Source organism: Pelophylax lessonae (genome assembly GCF_965119305.1).
Source record: "Pelophylax lessonae genome assembly, chromosome: 4".
NCBI lineage: Eukaryota > Metazoa > Chordata > Amphibia > Anura > Ranidae > Pelophylax > Pelophylax lessonae.
The window spans coordinates 387,851,555-387,864,450 of NC_138771.1; the positions used below are offsets into that span (position 1 = coordinate 387,851,555).

The following is a 12,896-nucleotide window of genomic DNA, read 5'->3' on the forward strand; positions in this document are numbered from 1 at the left end:
AATGTTCAGTTCTCATTGGTTGGTTCCCTTCCCCCCCAAAGGTAGACTAATCCAGGTACTAGACCTCCAACTGGTCTGTGCCTGAATTAGTCGGGTAACAAATCCCAAAGAGTCAATGTCTGTTTGCCTGGATAATTCGTCGGCGTTGCCGTTTTGCTTCCCAGGGCAGTAGTGGATGGTAAAGTCAAAAGGCTGCAGTGCCAAACTCCAGTATCTTCTGGCCCATAGTCTGTAGGTAGGAGGCTTGCGCACAGTCCCCTCCAAAACACACAGTGACAGTGGGTTCTGTCACAATCCCTATTCCTGCACCTTCACACCTAGGGTCACCCCTATTCCTGCACCTTTACACCTCAGATCACCCCAATTCCTGCACTATGACACCTCAGATCACCCCAATTCCTGCACCTTCACACCTCAGATCATCCCAATTCCTGCACCTTCACACCTTAGATCACCCCAATTCCTGCACCTTCACACCTTAGATCACCCCGATTCCTGCACCTTCACACCTCAGACCACCCCAATTCCTGCACTTTCACACCTCAGATCACCTCAATTTCTGCACCTTCACACCTCAGACCACCCCAATTCCTGCACCTTCACACCTCAGGTCACCCCTATTCCTGCACCTTCACACCTCAGGTCACCCCTATTCCTGCACCTTTACACCTCAGATCACCAGTGGCGGAGCTAGACTTTTAAAATAGGGGTGGCAAAGGGGTGGCAAGGTATTCAATTACACTAAAGTGTTCAATTACACTAAAAATATGTTTCCTGTGTGTGCTGCCGCGTTATGTTTTGGAGCCGTTTGGAGCACAAAGGAGTTGCGTGTCAGCTTAACCAATGAAAAGTGTAGCAGCAACAAGTCCCCCATTTAGACCTCCCCCTGTACAGTAGGCCAGGGTAAGGTGATGTCCCGTCCCCCATATAGATCCCCCTAAAAGCATGCCAGGGTGAGGTGAGGTCAGAGGACCTCACCCTGGCCTACTGTAAAGGGGGGATCTATATGGGGGACCTCACCTCACCCTGGCCTGCTGTAAGGGGGGGGGATCTATATGGGGGATGGAACCTCACCTCACCCTGGCCTGCTGTAAGGGGGGGATCTTAATGGGGGACCTCACCTCACCCTGGCCCCCATATAGATCCCCCCTTACAGCAGGCCAGGGTGAGGTCCCCCATATAGATCCCCCCCTTACAGTCAGCAGACCAGGCATTGGGCAAGGGCAGGTTCCCCATAAGATAGATCCCCTTTCCTTTACAGACTTCTCACTAAGTCAGTCACTAGTACAGTCAGACAGTACTACAGTAGTAGTCTCTTACCTATCTTTTGTAGTGACCAGCATGCCCCCCATCAATGTAGTGATCAGCATGCCCCCCATGAATGTAGTGACCAGCGTACCCCACCCATCAATGTAGTGACCAGCATGCCCTCCATCAATGTAATGACCAGCGTACTCCCCCATCAATGTAGTTACCAGCATGCCCTCCATCAATGTATAGTGACCAGCGTACTCCCCCCATCAATGTAAAGTGAGCAGCGTACTCCCCCATCAATGTAAAGTGAGCAGCGTACTCCCCCCATCAATGTATAGTGACCAGCGTACTCCCCCCATCAATGTATAGTGACCAGCGTACTCCCCCCATCAATGTATAGTGACCAGCGTACTCCCCCCATCAATGTATAGTGACCAGAGTACTCCCCCCATCAATGTATAGTAACCAGAGTACTCCCCCCATCAATGTATAGTGACCAGCGTACTCCCCCCATCAATGTATAGTGACAAGCGTACTCCCCCCATCAATGTATAGTGACCAGCATACTCCCCCCATCAATGTATAGTGACCAGAGTAATTCCCCCAAAAATGTATAGTGACAAGCGTACTCCCCCCATCAATGTATAGTGACCAGCATACTCCCCCCATCAATGTATAGTGACCAGAGTACTCCCCCCATCAATGTATAGTGACCAGAGTACTCCCCCCATCAATGTATAGTGACCAGCGTACTCCCCCCATCAATGTATAGTGACCAGCGTACTCCCCCCATCAGTGTATAGTGACCAGCATACTCCCCCCATCAATGTATAGTGACCAGCGTACTCCCCCCATCAGTGTATAGTGACCAGCATACTCCCCCCATCAATGTATAGTGACCAGCGTACTCCCCCCATCAATGTATAGTGACCAGCATACCCCCCCATCAATGTATAGTGACCAGCGTACTCCCCCCATCAGTGTATAGTGACCAGCGTACTCCCCCCATCAATGTATAGGGACCAGCGTACTCCCCCCATCAATGTATAGTGACCAGCGTACTCCCCCCATCAATGTATAGTGACCAGCATACTCCCCCCCATCAATGTATAGTGACCAGCGTACTCCCCCCATCAGTACATAGTGACCAGCGTACTCCCCCCATCAATGTATAGTGACCAGCATACTCCCCCCCATCAATGTATAGTGACCAGCGTACTCCCCCCATCAGTGTATAGAGACCAGCGTACTCCCCCCATCAATGTATAGTGACCAGCATACTCCCCCCATCAGTGTATAGTGACCAGCGTACTCCCCCCATCAATGTATAGTGACCAGCATACTCCCCCCATCAATGTATAGTGACAAGCATACTCCCCCCATCAATGTATAGTGACCAGCGTACTCCGCCCATCAATGTATAGTGACCAGCGTACTCCCCCCATCAATGTATAGTGACCAGCATACTCCCCCCCATCAGTGTATAGTGACCAGCGTACTCCCCCATCAGTGTATAGTGACCAGCATGCCCTCCATCAATGTATAGTGACCAGCGTACTCCCCCCATCCATGTATAGTGACCAGCGTACTCCCCCCATCAATGTATAGTGACCAGCGTACTCCCCCCATCAATGTATAGTGACCAGCGTACTCCCCCCATCAATGTATAGTGACCAGAGTACTCCCCCCATGAATGTATAGTGACCAGAGTACTCCCCCCATCAATGTATAGTGACCAGCGTACTCCCCCTATCAATGTATAGTGACCAGCGTACTCCCCCCATCAATGTATAGTGACAAGCGTACTTCCCCCATCAATGTATAGTGACCAGCGTACTGCCCCCATCAATGTATAGTGACCAGAGTACTCCCCCCATCAATGTATAGTGACCAGAGTACTCCCCCCATCAATGTATAGTGACCAGAGTACTCCCCCCATCAATGTATAGTGACCAGCATACTCCCCCCCATCAGTGTATAGTGACCAGCGTACTCCCCCATCAATGTAGTTACCAGCATGCCCTCCATCAATGTATAGTGACCAGCGTACTCCCCCCATCAATGTACAGTGACCAGCGTACTCCCCCCATCAATGTATAGTGACCAGCGTACTCCCCCATCAATGTATAGTGACCAGCGTACTTCCCCCCATCAATGTATAGTGACCAGCGTACTCCCCCCATCAATGTATGGTGACCAGAGTACTCCCCCCATGAATGTATAGTGACCAGAGTACTCCCCCCATCAATGTATAGTGACCAGCGTACTCCCCCCATCAATGTATAGTGACCAGCGTACTACCCCCATCAATGTATAGTGACAAGCGTACTCCCCCCATCAATGTATAGTGACCAGAGTACTCCCCCCATCAATGTATAGTGACCAGCATACTCCCTCCATCAGTGTATAGTGACCAGCGTACTCCCCCCATCAATGTATAGTGACCAGCGTACTACCCCCATCAATGTATAGTGACAAGCGTACTCCCCCCATCAATGTATAGTGACCAGAGTACTCCCCCCATCAATGTATAGTGACCAGAGTACTCCCCCCATCAATGTATAGTGACCAGAGTACTCCCCCCATCAATGTATAGTGACCAGCATACTCCCTCCATCAGTGTATAGTGACCAGCGTACTCCCCCCATCAGTGTATAGTGACCAGCATACTCCCCCCCATCAATGTATAGTGACCAGCGTACTCCCACCATCAGTGTATAGTGACCAGCGTACTCCCCCCATCAATGTATAGTGACCAGCGTACTCCCCCCATCAATGTATAGTGACCAGCATACTCCCCCCCATCAATGTATAGTGACCAGCATACTCCCCCATCAATGTATAGTGACCAGCATACTCCCCCCATAAGTGTATAGTGACCAGCGTACTCCCCCCCATCAATGTATAGTGACCAGCATACTCCCCCCATCAATGTATAGTGACAAGCATACTCCCCCCATCAATGTATAGTGACCAGCGTACTCCCCCCATCAATGTATAGTGACCAGCATACTCCCCCCAGCAATGTGTAGTGACCAGCATACTCCCCCCCATCAGTGTATAGTGACCAGCGTACTCCCCCCTTCAATGTATAGTGACCAGCATACTCCCCCCATCAATGTATAGTGGCCAGCATACTCCCCCCCATCAGTGTATAGTGACCAGCGTACTCCCCCATCAATGTAGTTACCAGCATGCCCTCCATCAATGTATAGTGACCAGCGTACTCCCCCCATCAATGTATAGTGACCAGCGTACTCCCCCATCAATGTATAGTGACCAGCATACTCCTCCCCATCAGTGTATAGTGACCAGCGTACTCCCCCCATCAATGTATAGTGACCAGCATACTCCTCCCCATCAATGTATAGTGACCAGCATACTCCCCCCATCAATGTATAGTGACCAGCGTACTCCCCCCATCAATGTATAGTGACCAGCATACTCCCCCCATCAATGTATAGTGACCAGCGTACTCCCCCCATCAATGTATAGTGAACAGAGTACTCCCCCCATCAATTGACTCCCCCCATCAGTGTACTCCCCCCATCAGAGTATAGTGACCAGCGTACCCCCCCATCAATTGACCAGCGTACTCCCCCCATCAATGTATAGTGACCAGCGTACTCCCCCCATCAATGTATAGTAACCAGCATACTCCCCCCATCAATGTATAGTGACCAGCGTACTCCCCCCCCATCAATGTATAGTGACCAGCGTACTCCCCCTATCAATGTATAGTGACCAGCGTACTCCCCCCATCAGAGTATAGTGACCAGCATACTCCCCCCATCAATGTATAGTGACCAGCGTACTCCCCCCATCAGTGTATAGTGACCAGCATACTCCCCCCATCAATGTATAGTGACCAGCGTACTCTCCCCATCAATGTATAGAGACCAGTGTACTCCCCCCCATCAATGTATAGTGACCAGCGTACTCCCCCCATCAGTGTATAGTGACCAGCGTACTCCCCCCATCAATGTATAGTGACCAGCATACTCCCCCCATCAATGTATAGTGACCAGCGTACTCCCCCCATCAATGTATAGTGACCAGCGTACTCCCCCCATCAGTGTAAAGTGACCAGCGTACTCCCCCCATCAATGTATAGTGACCAGCATACTCCCCCCATCAATGTATAGTGACCAGCATACTCCCCCCATCAATGTATAGTGACCAGCGTACTCCCCCCATCAATGTATAGTGACCAGCATACTCCCCCCATCAATGTATAGTGACCAGCGTACTCTCCCCATCAATGTATAGTGACCAGCGTACTCCCCCCATCAATGTACAGTGACCAGCGTACTCCCCCCATCAATGTATAGTGAACAGAGTACTCCCCCCATCAATGTATAGTGACCAGCGTACTCCCCCCATCAATGTATAGTGACCAGCATACTCCCCCATCAATGTATAGTGACCAGCATACTCCCCCCATCAATGTATAGTGACCAGCATACTCCCCCCATCAATGTATAGTGACCAGCATACTCCCCCCCATCAGTGTATAGTGACCAGCGTACTCCCCCCAATCAATGTATAGTGACCAGCGTACTCCCCCTATCAATGTATAGTGACCAGCGTACTCCCCCCATCAGTGTATAGTGACCAGCATACTCCCCCCATCAATGTATAGTGACCAGCGTACTCCCCCCATCAGTGTATAGTGACCAGCATACTCCCCCCATCAATGTATAGTGACCAGCGTACTCCCCCCATCAATGTATAGAGACCAGCGTACTCCCCCCCATCAATGTATAGTGACCAGCGTACTCCCCCCATCAGTGTATAGTGACCAGCGTACTCCCCCCATCAATGTATAGTGACCAGCGTACTCCCCCCATCAATGTATAGTGACCAGCGTACTCCCCCCATCAATGTATAGTGACCAGCGTACTCCCCCCATCAATGTATAGTGACCAGCATACTCCCCCATCAATGTATAGTGACCAGCATACTCCCCCCATCAATGTATAGTGACCAGCATACTCCCCCCATCAATGTATAGTGACCAGCATACTCCCCCCCATCAGTGTATAGTGACCAGCGTACTCCCCCCAATCAATGTATAGTGACCAGCGTACTCCCCCTATCAATGTATAGTGACCAGCGTACTCCCCCCATCAGTGTATAGTGACCAGCATACTCCCCCCCATCAGTGTATAGTGACCAGCGTACTCCCCCCAATCAATGTATAGTGACCAGCGTACTCCCCCTATCAATGTATAGTGACCAGCGTACTCCCCCCATCAGTGTATAGTGACCAGCATACTCCCCCCATCAATGTATAGTGACCAGCGTACTCCCCCCATCAGTGTATAGTGACCAGCATACTCCCCCCATCAATGTATAGTGACCAGCGTACTCCCCCCATCAATGTATAGAGACCAGCGTACTCCCCCCCATCAATGTATAGTGACCAGCGTACTCCCCCCATCAGTGTATAGTGACCAGCGTACTCCCCCCCATCAATGTATAGTGACCAGCGTACTCCCCCCATCAATGTATAGTGACCAGCGTACTCCCCCCATCAATGTATAGTGACCAGCGTACTCCCCCCATCAGTGTATAGTGACCAGCGTACTCCCCCCATCAATGTATAGTGACCAGCATACTCCCCCCCATCAATGTATAGTGACCAGCATACTCCCTCCATCAATGTATAGTGACCAGCGTACTCCCCCCATCAATGTATAGTGACCAGCATACTCCCCCCATCAATGTATAGTGACCAGCATACTCCCCCCATCAATGTATAGTGACCAGCGTACTCTCCCCATCAATGTATAGTGACCAGCGTACTCCCCCCATCAATGTACAGTGACCAGCGTACTCCCCCCATCAATGTATAGTGAACAGAGTACTCCCCCCATCAATGTATAGTGACCAGCGTACTCCCCCCATCAATGTATAGTGACCAGCATACTCCCCCATCAATGTATAGTGACCAGCATACTCCCCCCATCAATGTATAGTGACCAGCATACTCCCCCCATCAATGTATAGTGACCAGCATACTCCCCCCCATCAGTGTATAGTGACCAGCGTACTCCCCCCAATCAATGTATAGTGACCAGCATACTCCCCCCATCAGTGTATAGTGTTCAGCGTACTCCCCCCATCAATGTATAGTGACCAGCGTACTCCCCCCATCATTGTATAGTGACCAGCATTCTCCCCCCATCAATGTATAGTAACCAGCATACTCCCCCCATCAATGTATAGTGACCAGCGTACTCCCCCCCATCAATGTATAGTAACCAGCATACTCCCCCCATCAATGTATAGTGACCAGCATACTCCCCCCATCAATGTATAGTGACCAGCGTACTCCACCATCAGAGTATAGTGACCAGCATACTCCCCCCATCAATGTATAGTGACCAGCATACTCCCCCCCATCAATGTATAGTGACCAGCGTACTCCCCCCATCAGTGTATAGTGACCAGCATACTCCCCCCATCAAGCATGCCGTGTCCCCTTAAATGCAGAGACCAGAGAGACTTACCTAAGGTAACACAGCCTGACACAGACACATCCTTCCCACATGTTCAGTCTGAGTCTGCCCGGCCCACAGCTAGTTCTCTTCATGACCGAGCGGTGAGCGCGGCACAGCGAACCAATCACGTCGTGAGTAGCGGCACAGCGAACCAATCAGGTGTGCAGGCACGCGTGATTGGTTAGCTGTGCAGCTGCTCACGGCGCTGCTGCTGCTCACCGCTCAGTCACAGTCAGGAGAACTAGCTGCAGGCGCGGAGGCGTCCACGCTCTATCGTTCAGCACAGCTGTGACAGCTAATTAATGGGAAATGTTTTCAGCGAGCGGGGTGGCAACAGGTGTGGCAAGGACTTTGTCTTGGGTGGCAATTGCCACCCCAGCTAGCCCTCTGGCTCCGCCACTGCAGATCACCCCAATTCCTGCACCTTCACACCTCAGACCACCCCAATTCCTGCACCTTCACACCTCAGATCACCCCCAATTCCTGCACTATCACACCTCAGATCACCCCCATTCCTGCACTTTCACACCTCAGATCAGCCCCAATTCCTGCACCTTCACCCCTCAGGTCACCCCAATTCTTGCACCTTTACACCTCAGATCACCCCAATTCCTGCACCTTCACACCTCAGATCATCCCAATTCCTGCACTTTCACACCTCAGATCAGCCCCAATTCCTGCACTATCACACCTCAGATCACCCCAATTCCTGCACCTTCACACCTCAGATCATCCCAATTCCTGCACCTTCACACCTCAGATCACCCCCATTCCTGCACCTTCACACCTCAGATCACCCCCAATTCCTGCACTATCACACCTCAGATCAGCCCCAATTCCTGCACTATCACACCTCAGATCACCCCAATTCCTGCACCTTCACACCTCAGATCATCCCAATTCCTGCACCTTCACACCTCAGATCACCCCCATTCCTGCACCTTCACACCTCAGATCACCCCCAATTCCTGCACTATCACACCTCAGATCACCCCCATTCCTGCACCTTCACACCTCAGATCACCCCCAATTCCTGCACTATCACACCTCAGATCACCCCCATTCCTGCACCTTCACACATCAGATCAGCCCAATTCCTGCACCATCACACTCAGATTACCCCAATTCCTGCACCATCACACTCAGATTACCACAATTCCTGCACCTTCACACCTCAGATTAGCCTCAGTTCCTGCACCTTCACAACCCAGATCAGCCCCAATTCCTGCACCATCACACTCAGATTACCCCAATTCCTGCACCTTCACACCTCAGATCAGCCCCAACTCCTGCACCTTCAGAATACACAAAAGGCAACGCAGCTAGCCACTCACAGGTGTCAAAAACAGTAGGAATCAGCAGATTCATGCCCTTGCCATTTGCATTGTGCCTAAACATGTGTGCAAATGTAGCCTTAGAACAGGGTTTGTGACCAACTACTTTAGAAAAAAAGTTACTAGACCCTGTTCTAAAGTGCAGTTCCGTTTTAAAACCTCTAAAGTAGTGGTTACAAAGTGGTTATAAAGCATGACTTATAAAGCCAGATATATTGGAGTACTCACAAAGCCAGTTATTAAGCAAAACTCCTCTATAACTGGCTCTGCGAGTTATGCTTACTAACTGGCTTTGTGAATAATGAAAAGCCAGGTATAAAGCATTAAGCCTCGTACACACCACTAAACTGACTGCTCAGGTCGGAGCCGCTGTACCAACAACCCAATGTTAGTACAGCAATATTTCCCCTGCTAAGATTTGTGTTCTGAAAGGGGGACAGGGGGACAGCCCCCCCCCCCCCCCCCCACCAGAACACTCTGGTCAGCACTCTCTTAGCCATTGGCTAAGAGCGCTGATTAGGAGTCGCTTGGCAGACCTTTTTTGGTCATGAGCTTTTGACAGAAGCCAGCCGAATGGCCAGCTTCTGTCAGACTGGCTGCCATGCACACAGGCTGAAGCCAGCCGACATGCGGCCCGTGTGTACTAGGCTTTACTCACGAATTAACTAAATTAAGCCAGTTATTAGGAAAAATTCATTTCTAACTGGCTCTGTGGATAATGCTTTACAACTGGCTTTGTTAGTACTGCAAAGCCAGTTATAAAGCATCACTCACAGAGCCAGTTATAAAGGAGTGTTGCTTTATAACTGGATTTTTGAGTATTACTTTTAGTAGTTCTTCCAAAGCATGTTAAATACTTCATCCAATACTTCATCAACTTTCTGGGTAGAACGGTCTGCGCTTTAGCTTGGACCAGGAGCACATGGCTGCTATGGGAGGGGAGTAATCAAAAGAAAATAAACACTCGCACCAGGAAGAGAAGTTAAAATAATTGTGTATGTGTGGACTGCTGCTGCTACAACCCACAGTGATGTAAATGCTAAAAAAAACTGTAATAAAAGAAATATTACTAGCAGTGCAATGCCTTGCCTCAAAATTACTTCTAAAGCCAACAATATAACTGAGGTCAGTATATATAGAAGGGTGGGACAAAGAACAAAGGCAAACTTTCCCATTCCCAATCAGTCTGTCTGGACACAATCAGACAAACCAAGCATTTACAGAACTAAGAAAGGAAAAAACAAGGAAGAGTGAGAAATCCATTAAAGAATGACAAATATCCGTGTCTAGGTGGTATAAGATGGTGCTGCTCTATGCTCAAGCAGTGAATTGACCCTCTGAGTCCTCACGCCCAATGGTCTTGATGATGTCTGGACCTTAGACTGCTGGAACATAGGGAAGAAGATGCTGTGAAGGTTGGTCTAGCAGCTTAAAGGATAAGCAACTAGGACTATCCAGGACCACCCGGGCACGGACGGAGGGGATACCTATCTGGATATTATCCTATAAGCCTGCTTTGACTCCCCTTTCCGTATGATATTGGGGGTCAACATCTTCTGGTGAGTGTGCATTTCTATTACATCTCACGAGCATGGAGGGTGACACCACCATTGTATCATAGGACATTCCAGAGGAATTGATCCAAGGAGTTATTTGTCCATGCCATTTCAGTGGCAGCCTAACAAATTGGACACTGAGAGACTTCACCTACCAAGAACACTATACCCGCACTTGTTTGGCACTTTTTTTGCACATCGTTTTTTATTTATTTTTTATTCATTTTTTTATTTATTTTTTTATTTCAAGTGCATTGTAATTTATGTTGTTTACCAGTTTACGATAACAGGACACCCTTTGCACCTTTCTGGCACCTTTGCACTTTATTGTTATTTGCAATTGATTAGTTTAGGCCCCATTCACACTGGGGCGACGCTACTTGCCAGGGCGACCTCGTAGACATTGAAGTCTATGCAGGTCGCTCGGGGTCGCCCCAAAGAAGCTCCGGACCCTTTTTCTAAGTCAGAGCGACTTGTGTCGCTCCTATTAGAACGGGTCCGCAGCTTCTCTATGGAAGGCGACCTACGGCGACCTGTCAGGCGACCAGGTCGCCTGACAGGTCGCCCCAGTGTGAACGGGGGCTTACCTGTTCTTGGGCAGATGTAATATACATGTTGGAATTTTTATTAAGGTTATTATTTGTTGTCACGCACGTATCCCACACCATTCTACATATACTGACCTCAGTTATATTGTTGGCTTTAGAAGCAATTTTGAGGTTAGGCATTGCGCTGCTAGTAATATTTATTTTATTACAGTTTTTTTAGTATGGGAGGGGAGTGCCTACAGACAGCAGGTACACACTGATTAGTAAAGCTTGGCCAGTAGTGTTGAGCGAACACGGACTGTATTATTCGTGTTCGTACCGAATAATTGGTTTTTTGTTACCCGAACACGAACACGGACACTTTACTGTATATTCGGGTAAAAATCCGTGTTCGGTCGTTTTATTTCCGGGTTTTGCATGCTTTGGCGCTCTTTTCATGGCGGGCTTTCAACAGCCAATCAACAATCGTTTAACTGGTGTGCCTTAAGCCATCCCAGCCATGCCTGCAAATGTCTCAGTAGCTGTGATTGGCCGTCTGAAGCATGTGACCAAGTCTTTATAAGTTCGAGGCAGCCGCAGCGGCGTCATTATGCTGCTTAGATCAGGGACAGAGCACACATCAACGTGCTGGCTGCTGATTAGGGAAAGATAGGCAGGAAAAAAACATTTGTGTCCGGATAGAATTGAGGGACAGGTCGGAGTGTTTAGGCAGGGCGAGTTGTAGGCATTTTAGGGATAGAGTCTGCTGAATTATAGGGTCAGTGTGTTCTACAAACTACAATCGATATTGCTGTGTGGGGTGGGGTCTGCACTTAGTTCTCCTGATCTACGATCTCTTCTCAATCCTGTTAGGGACAGAGTCTGCTGAATTTTAGGGAAAGTGTGTTCTACAAACTACAATCGATATTGCTGTGTGGTGTGGGATAGGAGATAGGCAGGTGTCAGTGATCCACATCCATTTTTCTGTGTGTGGGCTGCAGTGAACACAATCTTTTTGGGGTGCAGTGAACACAATCCTTTTGGAGTGCAGTGAACAAAATCTTTGTGGGGTGCAGTGAACAAAACCTTTGTGGGGGTACAGTGAACACAATCTTTGTGGGGTGCAGTGAAGACAATCCTTGTGGGGTGCAGTGAAGACAATCCTTGTGGGTTGCAGTGAACAAAATCTTTGGGGGGTACAGTGAACACAATCTTTGTGGGGTGCAGAGAAGACAATCCTTGTGGGGTGCAGTGAACAAAATCTTTGGGGGGGTACAGTGAACACAATCTTTGTGGGGTGCAGTGAACACAACCTTTGTGGGGTGCAGTGAACACAATCTTTGTGGGGTGCAGTGAAGACAATCCTTGTGGGGTGCAGTGAAGACAATCCTTGTGGGGTGCAGTGAACAAAATCTTTGGGGGGTACAGTGAACACAATCTTTGTGGGGTGCAGTGAACAAAACCTTTGTGGGGTACAGTGAACACAATCTTTGTGGGGTGCAGTGAAGACAATCCTTTTGGAGTGCAGTGAACACAATCTTTGTGGGGTACAGTGAACACAATCTTTGTGGGGTGCAGTGAACAAAACCTTTGTGGGGTGCAGTGAACACAATCTTTGTGGGGTGCAGTGAACACAATCTTTGTGGGGTGCAGTGAACACAACCTTTGTGGGGTACAGTGAACACAATCTTTGTGGGGTGCAGTGAACAAAACCTTTGT

At 49.3% G+C, this 12,896-nt stretch overlaps 1 protein-coding gene across 1 annotated transcript in view; it reads left to right on the top strand.

Annotated features, from left to right (window-relative positions):
- Positions 1–12,896, top strand: part of HBEGF (heparin binding EGF like growth factor) — a 702,627-nt gene that overhangs the window by 514,116 nt on the left and 175,615 nt on the right. The gene's annotated exons all lie outside the window — the stretch shown is intronic.